We start from the raw sequence: 16,873 nt of genomic DNA, 5'->3' as shown, positions 1-16,873 counted from the left end.
GTATGAGTTTACTCCGAGGCTCAAGCATGATAGGGAAGTGTTGCCTCCAAAGTTTTTCTTTCAGTCAATCCATGTTACTCTGTACTTCAGCATAGGTACATTCGAACCAAATGGTTGAGGAATAACTGATTTCCTGGCAAAACGGTTCAATATTCGTTAATAGGAAGACAATAATGGAGTGAAACAACATAGGTCAAGGGATCATTGGTAAAATGATGAAAGCTTTTGGAGATGGAGGAGCAGATATATTTCGATTCATCAAACACAAAAAAAATTGCAAATACAAAGAAGCTGCACAAACTCAATCAGCACCAATCGTACCAATTCTTGAGGCATACATGATTGACAAAGAATTAGCGAACCTGAAATTCATTACTTTAACAAGCATACCACATAGGCATGCGTAAAATTGCACCACAAATACGATGACATATTAAAATATATTCAGTCTTAAAATATCTCCAGAAAGTAAATGAAGTTGGCTTCACAGGTGGGATAAGAGAGCAAAAAACGATGCCCTCAAAACATCCATTGATAGCAGAAGATTATCACAGTGATGCTTTACAAGCACCACAAATTCGCTTATTCCATGTTTCATTCAGGGACTAATGAGAAGCATACACATTCCTTATTCCGATTTAATACTATTTTTAGCACAGATTCACACATTTAAATCGACGTTCAAGTGAATGGAGCAGCTCGCGATAATACGCCAAAGTAACCAAATGACATCATATAAAACTGTTTGGAAGAGTATAAATTAAAGGATTACAAAGTTGAACTTCCACGACTTTGGTGAAAGTAGTACCAGTTCGTCATTTAAAAATATGACGTAATCCAATGTATCACAATGACCGGGTGAAATTCATCTTCAGGTTAGCCCACGGCTCAAGGTTAATCTCACTTCGAGACATGACGACTCAAGGTTCCAATTTGCAACAAACTGTTGAGGAACAGTTTTTAACTCTCTTCATTATATCATTAAGTAAAATGCAACTCTACGAAAAAATGCAACCCAAAATACTATACTTGAAACATTATTCACGCCTGGTTTTCTTTATTCGGGAACGACCGCTTTTTAAGTCATTCACCAGAGTTGACTCCGACGTTCCTCCAAGCAATTCTCTTACAAAACGAAAGCGAGATAGGAAGAAGGTCCATACCAAATACCAACCTGAAACAATAACGACATAATTATTTAGGCTTAGAACCAGAGATGACATACATCATCGAAGGAAATACCTATAATTTCAACCACTAAATCATCTTACCAATACAAACAAGTAGAACGACTAGGAATAAAGATGATATAAATGAAAACACTGCCAATATGACTTCTTTCATAGCTGCCGCGTATTTTTACTTTCACACCTCATACAAAATTTATAAAAAACTACAAAATAACTGAAGTTCAGCGTGTAAACGCAAAGAATTACAAAATTTTTACGAGTTAAATCAATCTCCCCTCATTTACATTTTCCTTATCATCCATTACATGCTGGTATATATTGCGCGACAAAATTGAACATCGAAATTATAATTTTTAGTAAACAAAGCTAGTGCCACGCTTATATATCTTTCCTCTGTATTAATTAATGAAGTCTAAGTTAATTAGTGCATTAGAAGACAAAATAAAATGTTTTTCGTTGTAAAACTAATCTTATCAATTGCAATTTTGAAAATATAATGCAAAATTAAAATATCAAGAGAAACTAAGGATTTAATAAAAATGAAATATTGATTTTAATATGCTCGTTCTTTTTCGGCCATTTATTAAGATTTTGCATTTTAAACCATGGTTCAGTTTGCGAAATTTGGATAAAAATATGTTGAAAACAAAGGAAGAACGTAATGACAGATGCCCACGCTAGATGGCAACTCGACCTCACCAATCGGCAAAGTTTTTTTCGAGGATACACTTGTTTTCATTGACAAATGCGCGGTCTCGAAGCGCACTGAGCAGTTTTCAATCAATTTGTGGAGGAATATTGTTGAAGTATTTTAACTTTTGTGAAGCGAACTATCTCAAAATGGAAGTGATTTAGATTGGTGCGCTGTAGATGAGTGGTGGTACATACGTTCTGTGGATTATTTTCTGCTTAACCTGGATACAGATATCATAAGGTAAGTCTCCCTTCAACGCATAAATATGGCTCCCACGTTTCAGTTATCCGTTGCTTTTTGAGGTTTTAAATGTCTCTTCTGTCACCGACGCGGATTTATTGAAATTTCTTAATGTAAGCTCTCCGTGTGAGTTTGAGTTGACTTTTAGAATTCGGCTCAATTCTTCTTTTTGTTTGCCTCCCTTGTGCCCGCATCTTTTCTGTTACTGTGACATTGCTGGAGCTATTTGTTTTTGTGGAGTGAATTTTAATTCCTCTTATACAATTTGCCTTTGCATACTAGTATGTTTTATGAAGGAATAAGTTTCTGCAATCTATTCAAGATTATTATATGTGAACCTCTCGTGTGACCGTTGTCGATGAAATGTTTTGCATGAATGGATATGAGAAAATAAACAGTTTTAAAAGCTGTAATACTGTAAAGAAATTACCAAATCCTTTTGTCCTCATCGATATGGTATTTTAAGTTCATACTCATTCTAATGTAATTCGCCATGCTATTTTTACTTCTAGCTACTTGTCAAAGCGAAATCATAGTCGAGTTCTGTAACACCATTAAGTCATTTTGTCCGTCAGATATTTTGAAATGTTCTAGTAGTTTTGCAAGTCATTTGCCCTTTATTTCAATTAACCTGACAATATTAGCGAAATTGCTATCTGGTTGTCCCTATTCAGGTTGCATGGAGTTTTTGTTATCACTTCTCGCAAGGTTAGCGGTACTGTTAATTTCGTATTGGTTAAAAATCTTTTGGCTCTCAATACTGTTAAAAGTAACAGTTTGTCTTATATTGCATTCTCTTGTGTGATTCGAAGGCGTAAAGCAGTGGGTTTAATCCGGCCGGACAAAGTAAAATTACAGGTGAATGATTTTAATCGAGATACACTTTTTCTGGATTTGATTCTTCGCAATTGAAGATATTGAACCTCATTTAGGCATGCTTGCGTAACACTCTTGGTTATTTTCGAATCAAATCTTGCTCGTAGTACTAGGTGATGCTCATTGTTTTGCTTAGAGTATACGGGTCCTGCCACGAAGAACTAGCTCCTTTGCTTGTTCTATTAGGAACAGGTTTAAGAGATATTACCTCTCTTGGGTTAAGTCGAGAACCTTGAGAGACATTCGAAACTGGTTAACTTAAGAAATAGTGTGAAGTATGCAGTTGACCCAAATGTTACGGTTAAAAAGAAGTGGTAGTTTTAGGCCGAATTCCTTTGCGGAATTATCTCCTTTGGATTGTTGACATGAAGCAACCGAAATTGCAATGTAAGCAGCGGTGTTCGTTGCGCCGAACAGAGTGCCGGATAAGGGAGTGGCACTAATATGGTAATCTTCGTCGATTCAGCTCGATTTGGGGGGGTGGGTGGTGGATGTTTTGGTTTTATTTCCCGTATTGGCGGACGTTTTCCTTGTTTCGGAATCGCATTACCATTATCGATTTCACTTTAAGTAAAGCATTGGGAGAGTTGCCGCGCTGACTCCAGTGTATTCGCCGAGGATTGTTATTCATCGAAATTTTCAGAAAATGGCACCGATCATTTTGGTTCATTAAAAGGGAAAATGTATGCAGGCCGACCGATGACCGTTTATGTGTGTCTGCGCTGGAGTAATCGGGACGTCTGGGTGCTCTAATTTTACGGAGAAGTGGTCGGCAAGAGTTGTGTATGGCTTTAGTGATGGTTCATGAGCCCTGTTGCCCTACTACGCGACCATCATGTTGCGTATTCTGCCCCACATATTCACCACCAATAAAAACATTTCCGCCATAATTTGTGTAGAATGATAAAAAAGACAGGCGTGGCTCTCAGTCGTGCAGTCGAAATTTTTTTAAGGTGACATTGCGTGAAAAACCAGATGATAGCAAAGAATACTGATGAATGATTTCACATTGAGACCACTTTGTTCAAAAATCATGCAGTTGTTTGGAAATCAGTCTTTATTTGCTTGAATTGATTATTACACGGGAATCTCCTTGAATGTTGTTTCCCTAGTTTGGGGTTAAATATATATATATCTAAAGGGTTCCATTTTTCCGGTAGGTATATATCTGGCTATATTAGACTATTTAATTACTACGAGTGGATTTAGTTCAATTTATGTGTCAAAACGTTTTGACAATATCTGCCAATAAAGGCTGATTAGTTTTAGCATCTTACGTATCGCTCTCTGGTTCACTCTTGTCATCGATAGCTCTTCCGAAGGAGTTGTAAGGGGTCAACGTAACGCCCCCACCATGCTTGTAGAACGAATAGAAACATGCCGACCACCTACTGAACAGGAGGTAATGTATTCAGCGTGATCATGTTATTAGGGCAGAGACCCACTCATATAAAAGTTATAATATTTGTCCTTACTGCACCGACCCGACATTTATTTCTAAGATTGATTAAATTGTGGGTGAAAATCAGCAGAAATCTCATTGCTTAAAAAACGGGCACTTCAGGAACAGTGCGAAATAAGTTTTAGAGCGCGTTTAAAAAGTAAATATGAACATCATCGATTGATTAAAAACAGTATGCAGGCTTCATATCGGTTTACGGAATACGCATGCATTGGGTATTCCGTTAAATTCATCGTTCCTCATTAATACTAATTGAACTAAGGTGATAGTGGTGACCCGCGTTGACCTGTGTAGTCATGATCCAATCTCTTTTAAGTGCAAAAATACAGAGGTATTGCAATACGAGCTAACAAAAATACTCACATGAATTATGTACTCATCAGTGACTTGGGTAGCAATGGATGAATTCCCAGCAGACAAGCCTGTGACGGGAATTCAGAAAAAAATACATCATTAGTAACATATTCAATGGAATGTTTTATTATTTTGGTAACATTTTGTCTTTCAATTTTTAAAAAAATTAAGCTTTCATAGATTTAGTACGTTTAAAGATAGAATAGACATCGACGCAATTAGATAGTTAACTGAAGTGGCGCATTTAACTGCTTGCAAGATTATTACAAGAGGCTGTATTCATACAGATTTGATGTACACACCCTAATAAAACATTTAGCTGAGTTAACTTAATATTTAAAATGAATATGGAAGAAAGGCATGATATGTTATTATTGTATTAAGTATTTTATAGTCAGTATGATATTATTTTGTTTTCCTTTAGGCAATGTCCAATATCATCATCATAGTTTCAGCTTCTGGCGTTTCCGGGTATTGAAGCGTTGCAGTCATGAACCATTCCTTTGGATTATTTATTTCCAACCCATATAACCAATCAATTAAAAAGCAGGCTGATCATTTTGCCAATGCAATGTTCATTATGTGATTTTTTTAATGTGGGGCAGTCCAATGAAAACCGAGCACCCGCCACAACAACCAGTCCGCGCACCAACAAGGACATAGCAACAACCCATCAACACCTGCGTGCGCCTATGATTTGTCACTCTGCAGTTCTCCCACCACAGCAATGGCAGTATTGATGTTGGTGAAAAGCTATCTTTTAGCGGACTGCGTGGTATTCGGCGTTCGGTTTTAATTTTACTACCCCTAGTAGCATTAGTTTCATATTACACTTTTGCATTCCAGAAAAAGATGGATCCGGTTGTGTATACCTTCTGAAACTCAATGTTTTTACTCAACTAAAAGTGATAATTAGAAAAATTTTGTAGCGACTTGTACTACTGTGGAGTAGTATGAGTCTATCCGCTGATTTTCGATTTATGGAAGACTTTGGGTTCTGAAACTTTTTAATGTCGTAGACTACAATTGAAAGCCTTAAAAACGACCAGTCTCGGAGTAACTGATATTTTTTTGACGGGATTTGCAGGCAAGTCATAACTCTCAAACGATTCGACGGGAGTTAACCTTCGTGCACATTTTGTTTTGGATATCATTAACTTTCGACTCAAGTTAAGATGCACTTTCGGTGATGGGTTGGTTACCTGCCATTTCAAAGAATGCGGATCGCGGTGCCCAGCGGAGGAATTTGAATGTTTGCTTTATCCCCATCGTCTTGCGGTATAATTTCAGGAGGAGAGTAATTTGACTTCCTTCATCGACCGGTGTTAACCGGTGCCACGCGGTGAGAACCGGTTCCCGTGCCTGACTTGGTGCGGGGACCGGTTCTCATCGACACGGGATGGAATATCGATTGTATCTTTCGCGGTCCATTTATGAAGAGATAGATTTGTAAGTGTTCTACGGTATGGATAGACATTCATGCATACACATCGAGACAGTTTTATTAGAGACCAAAAGGCACTACTGGTCCAGCGACACGAGGATGCCTGTGTTAGTTCCGATGTGAGTCCACGAAGGTCCGCGCCTACCACTCCCCTGCCCTCCCCCCCTCCAGTGTGACTGCATAACACATTAAGTGGAACTAGGTACGCAGGGCAAATGTTTCAACCCTGACGATGTTTCCACCAGATGAGATGAAACTTGGTGTTTCACCTATGACGGTGAGGAGGATTCGCAACAACTTTCGGATCCGGAGTAAGCACGTATTTCAAATCCGCCGACGAGTTGATGGTGCCCGCCGCCTGGACGCGAGAATCCTTCGCTCCGGTGCGACGCGTTGAGAAAGCCATTTGTTAACCGTTGTGGCTGGGTAGTAGAAGGGACTATTAGTCTCAATCCCGCCAAATGAAGTCGATAAATAAATAAATTGTGAGGCATTTTGGTGTAGTGACAGGTGAGGTACGCCCCAAACTTAAGGTTCCCTGTAAGGAGTTCTACCATTTCCCATCCGTTAACAGGGGATTGACTAGGGTAAGAAGCGGAGTTCATTTATCCCTTAATAAACGCTTGCGATATCAGGGGGAATATGTGAAAGTCAGAAAAATCCCCCTTGGAGTACTTCAATAAAATTGTTTTTAAGATTTAGTGAAGAACAGATAGATTAAAGATGCAATTTTTCCCACGGACGATAAGGGATAAGAATAACGTTTTCCGACCGCGGTAGGGGTAAAAATATTCGGGTCAGAATTAATCTGGTGTGTATTTACCCCCTGCCACACACTCTAGCGGTGACTTGTGGGGTACTAAAACTATTTAAAAAAACGAAAGCCCAATTTGCGATTCTAAAGAGACTTCATGTCCTTCGTAGACTGTATGAAACAACGCAATTTTCACCCTTGGGAGTCTGATGTGAAGTAATTATGAACCGATCTCACATGCTAATAAAATATTTCGGGATCTGTAAAGAGTAAATGGCCTCATCTGTTAAGAATAAACAACCTGGAATTGTAATTTCACCCAGCCAATGAGTATTCCAAGAAGCACAGCGTACGGAGAATACAGGATCGTGATGCTGCGGTGGTTATCGTACTGGCTTCCCACCCAGGGGGCCCGGGTTCAAATCCCCGCAGTATTGAATACTTTTCAGTGGTATGGTATTTCGATCCCTGCTTGAGTTACTTTGTGGAGGGCACTTTGAGCGACTACGCCGTCCGTCGGATGGGACTTAAAGCTGCGGACCCCTTGGCGCTTTTCGTGAAGAGTAGGCTAATGCAGACGCCCTGATTTTCTCAGATGGTCCAGTTGTAACTAAGAGGAGCTTTTAATTGTCGAAGTCCATGCCTGTGTATGCATCATCATTTCACAAAAGTCTGTAGCCAGTCACCGAACCGCCTATAATTGGGGTACGAGTCCTTTCGTTATGTTGGCAATTCGTGGCCGGCAGGCATTTGGTCTGATATGGATTTACGTCACTCTGAGAGGCCTTAGCGCCAGCCAGACATTGAGTGCCAACCTAACGACCTCTCGCACCTTACCACAATTCTCGGCGCGGCGATGACTGGCTGCAGACTTTGAAAATGCTGTACTTACTCCGATTAATGACGTATCCGAATCTGTTCGCATCGTACCCGAAGCTTGTGGATTGGCCACTCACTCGTACGAAAAGGGGACATTGGCATTCGCCCCCCCCCCACTGGTGGCGGGTGGGCGACGGGCTGACCCTTCAACTCCACACACACACCTGATCCCCCCCCCTCCCGACCCCTTCCACCGGAATCCTCTCTCGGCGGTCGGATAATCGGATCACGGCGTCCTCATATCGGGTCCCATTCCGTTGTTGGACCCCCTTCCCCCACACACCCACTACCACCACCCCGCCCCTCCTGCGGGGAATAAGAGGGATTCGACGTGTTTGCGTTGGAGCGAAGGACCCTCCCCCCGAGGTTGCCACCGGGGAGGTGGCTAGGAATCGGCTGATATTCAGTCGAAGCGAATCGCATTAACTGTATTGAGCCAAGGTATTTCTATGTAGAAGTTTCCAGGTGCTGCTCTCTGGGTTTCCTCCGTAGGTGGGAACAAATGACCAAATAAATACGTGTTTTTTTCTCAAAAAAGATCTATATATTCATCTTAAGGTTTTTTACGTGCACGTCGCCATCGAAGCGACGGAAACAAGGGTATTTTCCTGTTCCCTCACACAATTCTCTTACCACCCCGACGGAAAACAGGTGGTTCAACCGTTCGTACTACTCGAAAATGTACTAGTAGTATCTCATCGTCTTGCAACTTTCGTTGGTAGATATTAGAGCTATCCTCTTGACCCTCAGTTACCGTAATCTCCTAGCCTGAGGAGGGACGTGCCATTTTGACACGTGGTATTTAGAGAAAGGGACGATATCAATTTTCCACTGTCGATCTTTCGTATTAAATATATATCAAGTTGACGACATTATAGTACGGAAATGTTCGATGTATTGAAATGGGAGAGTTTGAAAAATAGAAGAAAAAGGAGTAGGTTAGGCGCGACGTATAGAATTGTTAAATATAGTATGACGAAGCGTGGTATGATTTATGGAAAGAGATAGAAAAACCAAACTTTAAAGGGATAAAACGACCACGGTTTTATAATGAAAATAAGAACGTAAAATACAAATAAGAAAAAAATACTTTTTTTGAACAGAACTATTGTTGAGTGGAACCAGTTGCCTGGAGGTTTGTTTGAGCCCTCTCCATCCAATTTTAGGAGTTTTAAGAATAAGTTTAAAGCAGCCCCAGGGTGATAAACTTCATTGATCAGTGATTATTATACTATTGTACTTTTTAAAATATTGTCCTGTACTTGATGTGGACCGTGGGAAAAGTTGCATTGCAAGAGTGAATGATATGTTGATGGTGGGTAATTATGAACGGTATAGGGAATTGAGGAGTGCGTGATTATGGACGGAGTGCTGCGGCGATGGACGGAGCGTTGTAGCAAGTATAAGGTGAACCTAGCCCCTTGTGTAATGGTAAAGGTGCGGTTGATAATCTTAAAGCGTCATTGTACATATATTAGAGCATTTCGTCTCATATCTGTTCTTCTTGTCTATTTACGTATGTATGTGCATTGCAAGAGTGATCGTTGACCAGACTTGACCATTGCCACTCGGACAATTCCCTAAGTGCAACGATTTAAATTCTTAAATAAATATTAATTTTCCACTATCAATATTTCGCTTCAAATATATATCAAGTTGACGACATTATATCGATAAAGTGTTAATTTTCGGATACATTGGGTCATGTCAAACATAGACGATATCGGGTGTATCTAATAATGTTGAAAATGCCTTTATGTCTGATGGATGGTATGTATTATCATTCAGATCGACTCGTATGTGTTCTCACGACTTTGCTGCGACCCGTCGCCTCCTCCATGCCCGTCGATTCCTCAACTCTCTCCCGTGACACTCGCGGTTTCGTATTCCCGCACCTCGCGAGCCCCGGCATCCCTCTCCGGTTGCGACGGCGGGGGCGCGGGCCGCTGTGGAAGTGATGGGTCGCGGATTGCAAACAAAGGACGGTAGATGACTCACTGTCCGCTCCTTAGACGACTCCCCATGCTCCCCGTGACCGGGAAAACACGCGCACCCTTGGTTGCACCCGTTCCGTATCCCCCCAGCCAGAATTCACGGCTCACCTCGTATCTCTGTCCCTCATTCACTTTCGGCATTGGCTGGGGATAGGGTCCCACTCGCGGATGTTGTGCCCTCGGGGATTATAGAAAGATGGCAGACACACAACTTTCAAGTGTTGTCAGTCATTTGTACCGGTCTTTTTTCGCGTAAATTCCGAGTACACTTCAAAACATAAATCCCAGGAGTGTAAGTAATCTTGTCTTTTTTGACTACCTTGACTTTTGACAGTGTATCACTGTCAGCATTTTGTTTATGTGGCTCCCAATCCAAATTCTCACGTCGTAATTTCGAAAGATTTCAGAGACAGTAGCTCGGGCACCGTCGCCGCCTCCGCCGCCCTCCACCGCGTGGGATGGATGGGATCGCCGTGACCGGCACTCGGGTGAAGAATTTCGTGCTTAACACGCGAGACATGATGTGCATCGTAGCTTCTCCGAACAAAAAAAAGAGGGTAAACCCATTACAATGTGTGCAGAATGTACGTGTTTTTCGATGCTATCAAAATTGTATGTGCATTAAATTAGCAAACTGGTTATATTTTTCTTCATAATGAAAACGCTATTTGACTATGCTATGCGTCAGTATCTGCAACTATTTCCACGAAAACGATTACTCGAAGATATTATGAAAAGAATATCAATCCTCGTCAAGTTTAATCTTGATTTAATATTTATGAATACATTTTAATTCGAATGATTCAAGAATCTGTTTGTAGCACCTGGACTGCACGTTTTTTTAACGTATTAAGGGGCGTAGTTTTAAAATAAATCTCGCTGTGCAATAACTAGCCGAGATGAGGGTGGTCAATCACTTCATAGCATTTGGCGAGGTCTTGCCGGTGACGACTTCCGGATTGGCTCGTTGTCTGCCTTTCAAAGTCCAACATCGCCTCGTCGCGTGTGTTGTCTATCATTGCGAATAAAGTTTCACGCAGTTTTGTCTTTAATTCTTTCACTTTTTTGGGATTAATTATATTAATTGAGTTCTCGCATCAGTAATATAGTCAAGGTAATATTCTTTGAAGTTTTTTTATAATTAATATCCGAAAATTAAGCAGATAAGAGGGTAAAAGATTTGGAGATGTTGATGCACTCATTGAATGGTCGAGTGCTTTCTAGAGTAAATTAAAATCTTTTAATGTTCATTTTGATTTTTCCCGTCGTCTCATTCTAGAGATCAAGTCTTGATAAATGTAAGGGAACCGATTGCTTCAGTGTCAGTATATCTCGCTCCAAGTCCTCGATAACCTGTGTTACTCTGCTAAATATTCAGTTTCGGTCAAATTGTTGCCCTCAATGGTGCACGCCCGAAACACTTAGTTGTTGTACCTTTCATTGCTTAATAGTGACCACTTGAGGAATGCACACTGAATTCAAGAGAGCGTAATAGCCAGGAGAAAACTCCCTCGGCCTCCCCTACTCGTCCCTCTGCCCGCATTGGGGTATTTTTGGGGTTTACCACTCCATGCTCCGCCACCGTACGGTCTTTATACGGAAGTATTTCCTCACCCCCCTATCAATCCAATCAGAAGTCCGAAACCTTTCGTTTGCATTGTCAGCATTTATGTGCATTTGAAGAGGGACCCACCCTCGAGCTAAGTTCGAATGTCGTCCTACTTCTTAGATGTACGTAGTCGAGGGATCGTGGGGTCACGGGCAAGCTGGACGTTGATGGGCATTATTCGGAAAGCAATGGCGCACGAAAAAATACAAATACAGAAAAGTGTTATATTTCCTATTGAGTTGCTCTTAGTGTAAACACTTTGCCCTTTGGTCCTCTCTGCTCATATAAAACACTTCATAATGCACACACACCCTGCTATCCTGATTACATCTACTCAGTACTCCGCAAGTCGCCGCAAGGGCGTGTGGCGGGGGGTGTTAGGGCACCACCCGTATATAAGAAAAAAACCGCATGCAAAAGCCACAAATTTATATAATCCGCAACAAAACATGGCATACATTCATGCAAAAACCCCATGCAACACACAAGCATGCAAACACACTAACTAACATACACATGCACCTACAAGTATACCTGATGTCTTTGCTGTGTTTAAATTTGTTCCGACTTGTTATTTAAATGTTTTTAATATTTCTGAAGTGACTTCGGTTTGTTACTATTATGATTTCTGATTGTTCGGGGAAAGAATGAGTATTTGTATCTATCGATTATGTTCACGTATGCGGATTTCTTTCTTAGTGTTAGTGTGATGACTTGAACGTTACCCTTCTCCATTCTAAACCAAAACTTATGTTTAAACAATTAGTTGTTCGCCCCATAATGCAATCTGCTGTTGATGGATCCCCGTAATGGCTGTGTCTTCCGCCCGCTTCTTTTCCATATTCATAGGATTTCACGTAGCGAATTCTTCTCTCTTCCCACCATATTAAATTTCCTTAACTTTAACATAATGTTAGCTTTCGTTTCCATCTAACTTAGTTATTTCTTGTATCATGTATTTCTATTTCCGTGGGTATATTTCAATTTAACGATGCCGATGCGTATCAGGAGTAGAGGGCTGGGTTCTTAGCTGTAAGTCGATTTAAAAGTACCCTCATCTCTTTATCTTTAGTTTGAAAGGCTTTTTCGTCATCTTTTCTAATGAAATTTGTGAATATTGATTATAAATCACATGTATTCCGTTAATGCAAATGGCGCTGATAATTTATAACTCATGCGTATGTGTATATGTATTACTTGAGTGTATATGACAATTTGCGATACGCTTTAATGAATATTTACCTCTTCCTGGAGTTATCGGCTTAATTCGAGCATAATACTGAATTCTTAGTAAGCATGTTCATGCTCCAAGTGTGTGTTCCGTACTCATAAGCTTTATTAGATCTCATCCGTCGTGTGAAAATACCATTTTTGTCGTTGTTTCTCCATAGTTCCTCAAAGTACCTAAATGACCAAAGATGTAATCAGAATATTCAACAGTCTCCGAATATTTCACTTCCCTGGTGTGCTTAAAACGTGTACGCTTGTGGATAAAGCCTGTATTCCGATTTTTACCGGTCGATAAGGGAGGCCTGAGTTGATCGACTATCGGCCGCCAACAGAGGCGATCATCCGTGGGGGTGATTTTGGCAGTCCAAGGGAGGGAGGGATCCCCGCGAGCAGGAGGCCCTCTTAAAAGGTGGAACTGAGCGCTGAGAGGGTCGAAGATCCTTGTTTGTTGGACAGGCGGTTGACCTCCCCCCCCCCCCCCCCCCTTCGCAGTTGCCTTTCTCATTTGAATGATCTATGTTTTTAATCAAACTGTAGTCAGTTGAGGTTGGTTCATAATTCTAGTCGATGACCGACGGCGTGTAATAATTGATCCTCCATTCACTGTCTTCATTCCTGTAGTCCGAGCAATTCATCCCTATATCCCAGGCTGTTCCCTTGTGCCGTGTTCCTTCACATAATGCGGCGTCTTGTTCAAATCAGCCCTTCTTGTGGCCGTTCGTACTTGTTCGCCCCAGTCTTCTTCCTTGTGGGCATCTGTCCCTCGGATGGTTGACCCTCTGCCGTCTTGCCCTCTCGGCCCAGTGGTGGCCAGCCGGTCCTTCATTTCCGCGGACTGCCGGCCTTTCCCCTTCCGACCCCCACCTCTTCCCTCGACCCCCATCTGCCCCCGCCCACCTGGTCTTCGACTGAGAATTCCTCCTGCGCCAGGTTCCGGCTTCTCTCATTCTCCTTTCCAATGGTATGTGAGTCTTACACTACCATTATGTTGTTATACTTTGTTATTTTATATTTTTTTGACACAAACGCGTTACTTTGCGAAACTTGGAGAGTCCACGGAAAGCTCATGGTAAACTGTGATTTTTTTTAGAACGAACCCTCTCACCGATAACCAATAAAAACAAATAAGTTAAAATACTCTTTTTTTTAAACAGAACTATTGTTCATTGGAACCAGCTGCATGGAGGTTTGATTGAGCCTTTTTCATCCAATTGTAGGAGTTAAAAGAATAAGTGTAAACCAGCCACTGGGTAATAAACTTCATTGATACTAATGTAGTTATTAAAATATTGTTTGTATGTGATGTGGAAGTGTCATTGTATGTGATGTGTAAGTGTCATCATTGTATGTAGGAATATTTTGTCTCCTATCTGTTTTTCTAGTGCGTGTATGTATGTATGTTCGTTGTAAGAGTGATCATTGATCAAACTTGACCGTTGCCGCCAGGACAATTGCCTAATTGCAACTTAATTCTTAAATGATAATAATAATCCTTAAGTTCACGACGACACCGCACTGGTATAACAGTCCATCGCATCGTTCTGATTCCCTTCATTCGGCGAACGTTCGGAATTTCGCCGTTAGGGAAATGGTGCGGCAATGTTATTTATTTGTTGTCGTTACCCTCGGAATAAGTCGTATTTCTTGCGACAGTGTTAGCTTTTAAGTTCCTCCCCAGCGACGATCAGCTTTCATCTGGACGCACGGAATTCGCTCGTTCGGAGTCCGTTGATGGCTATCAATAGTGCGTCATTTGTTTCTCGCGACACGCGGTGTTATCTTTTTAAAATTTTGAAACATTCACGGCTGATTTCTGTGGATTTGTCATTCGACTTGCAGCCTTGAGAAATGGGCCTCGAGGGTCTATTTTGGCAGTCCGTAGAGTTGAAGGTGAACGGAGGATGGCGATTCGTGTCGATTTCGCGACGTGTTTGCTGGTTGCGTGACAAGCGGCATGTCGAGAACGGCATCGATGACGTGTTTATAGGAAGTATTGAAAGTAAGAATCTATTTTTCGTGAATCCCCTGCCCTGTGTGATAAAATAGCGAATATTCGTAATTTACTCAGTCTCGGTTGAAAAAAAAATCGGTTCTCGTTTCGAGTGCCATACTGAAAGCGTGCACAATGGTTCATTTCTGAATCACGGAATTTTGGCAATGTGACGAATAAGGGGACTAATTTTATATCTCGTCATCTGGGTCTCAAGTCGAATGTGACCGCGGCGTTTTACAGGTTCCACCTGAGGGAACTTTGAACCACGAATGAGATGGAATGCGGTCGTCTGAAAGCCAGCCGCCCGCGTCGCCGCGACGATGGCACTGTCGCGGGGGTGAGGTGATCCAGATTCCGCCGTCGTCGTCGTCCACGTCGGTTGGCGGAGGGAGGGAGGCCATGGCGAGTTAATGCGAGCGCGAGGGATTTATTAGGTTATTAATTTGTTCGATTGTCTCTCGGGCACAGTTCGCGACGCGGAAGAGGAGGGGACACTCTTTTTACAGTTGATAAATCTCAGGTCACTCTCTTTGGTTCATTCGTATATGATTCCCTCTTTTGTCTACTCCTCGGGACGGCATCGAATCGCGCCACCAGGGGGGATGACCAAGGGCATCCCAACGCCCCCTCCCCCCAATCCCCCTTGCATTCCTCAATCCACCCACTCCCTGCCCCCGGTATATTTTCGTCTTCCCGATGTTTATTTTTATCCGCTTGCAAATCCAAATTATCCGCTTACTGACGCCGCCTCCACGTCCCCCCCCTCATCCCCCACCTCTCTCCCTTTGCACACCTCAAACCTACCCCCCTTCCCTCTCTCATCCGCAGTTGATACGATCTCGTCTCATTAAGAGCACCCCTTTCTGGGTGGGGGAGGGATTCAGTGTGTGGTGACGTCGCAGTCACCCTCCTCCCGTGCGTCCACCGAGGTCGCCGTTCATTCCGGTTTCTCCCTCCCTCCCTCCCTTCCCTCTCTTTCCCTTTTCTCTCTTTCCCTTCTCTTTCCTTTCGTATTTTCGGTCTCGTTTGAAGCACCTACTCCCGAGTGACTCCTCCGGGGGAACACCCGTCTCCGAATTGCGAACTTATTTATAATTCCAGGCCGTCTGCTAACCTGGGACTCTTGAGGAATTTCCTGTCCCTGGATAACTCGGGGGCGTTCTGGAAGCGTCGTCGGATTTTGACGCATTTTGCGACCGGGCGGCGGGTTCGCTGCAGCACCTCCAGGTGGCGATGGGGAATCGCGCTGACAACCAGGTCATGCCCGAACAGTGTCGCCGCTGCCCGTTAATCAGTGCCCGTGACGCTCTCTCCGCTGCGATCGACCTTTTTTTTCAATAGCTTTGGAGGAAAATTTTTAATGGAATTTGGTACAGATGATTTTTCTTTCTTGCTTGAGTGATTTTTAGGCTTTCATTTGATTATTGATGCAATTAAACGATCGATGGGAATCCCATGCAATCCAATTCACTTACCACTGTTGGAACTCTTGCAAATGGCATATATATTTCTATTTTAGTGAAGCTTAATAAATGCAGTGGTACAATTATCACTGACTGTCGAATACTCCTTCTTGCTGTCCTTCCCTCTCTCACTTTCTGCTATTTTTTTCGCCCGAAATATTCAAATAAATTGACAAACCCCTACTATCGGCGAATTAACACCGACCATAATTAAAATAACAAATCGAGAATTAAATATGGGATAAAATTAGTTTTTCAAAAGGCCTTGCGGGTCTAACTTTACCTTTCATGAAATATTTTGGGGGAACTGAATTTTTCTTGAAAAAACTCTCGCTCATATGAAGGTTCAACCCATCCACACAGCCTCCCATTGTCTTAAAAGCTCACCCCCTCCCTCACCTCTCCCCCATCTATTCAAACAATATGACACAAATCATCATCATTGTAACCTCTGGTTGATGGCTCTTTAGCATCGAAACGAACCTAGTTGTTCCAGTCAATGTTTCAGGATATTACAAAGTGCTTTTCACTTCTCGATTAGATCTTCTTCGTCCGGTTTCTTTTCCATTATATAATACCCATTCATCTTCACGTCTTCCCCTCAAAGGTTTCCGATCCATGCGCATCCCTTTGCCTCGGCGACCAAGTTTCCGATCCTGACGGATAATACACTCCAAAATTTTCAGTTAGC

The 16,873-nt window shown here is 42.1% G+C and overlaps 1 long non-coding RNA gene across 1 annotated transcript in view; it reads right to left on the bottom strand.

Moving 5' to 3' along the window:
• Positions 1–1,061: 1,061 nt before the first annotated feature.
• The window catches only part of LOC139696269 (uncharacterized), a 117,393-nt gene continuing 101,581 nt past the window's right edge, over positions 1,062–16,873 (bottom strand). Inside the window, exons 3-4 of the long non-coding RNA XR_011702606.1 lie at positions 4,826–4,884; positions 1,062–1,174 (exon numbers count right to left, since the gene is read on the bottom strand). This is a non-coding gene — a long non-coding RNA (uncharacterized lncRNA). The remainder of the gene's footprint in view (positions 1,175–4,825; positions 4,885–16,873) is intronic.

The sequence above is a fragment of the Hetaerina americana genome, unplaced genomic scaffold (genome assembly GCF_022747635.1).
Source record: "Hetaerina americana unplaced genomic scaffold, ioHetAmer1.1.p SCAF_7, whole genome shotgun sequence".
In the NCBI taxonomy this organism is placed as follows: Eukaryota; Metazoa; Arthropoda; class Insecta; order Odonata; family Calopterygidae; genus Hetaerina; species Hetaerina americana.
This window is presented reverse-complemented; position numbering and strand designations above follow the sequence as displayed.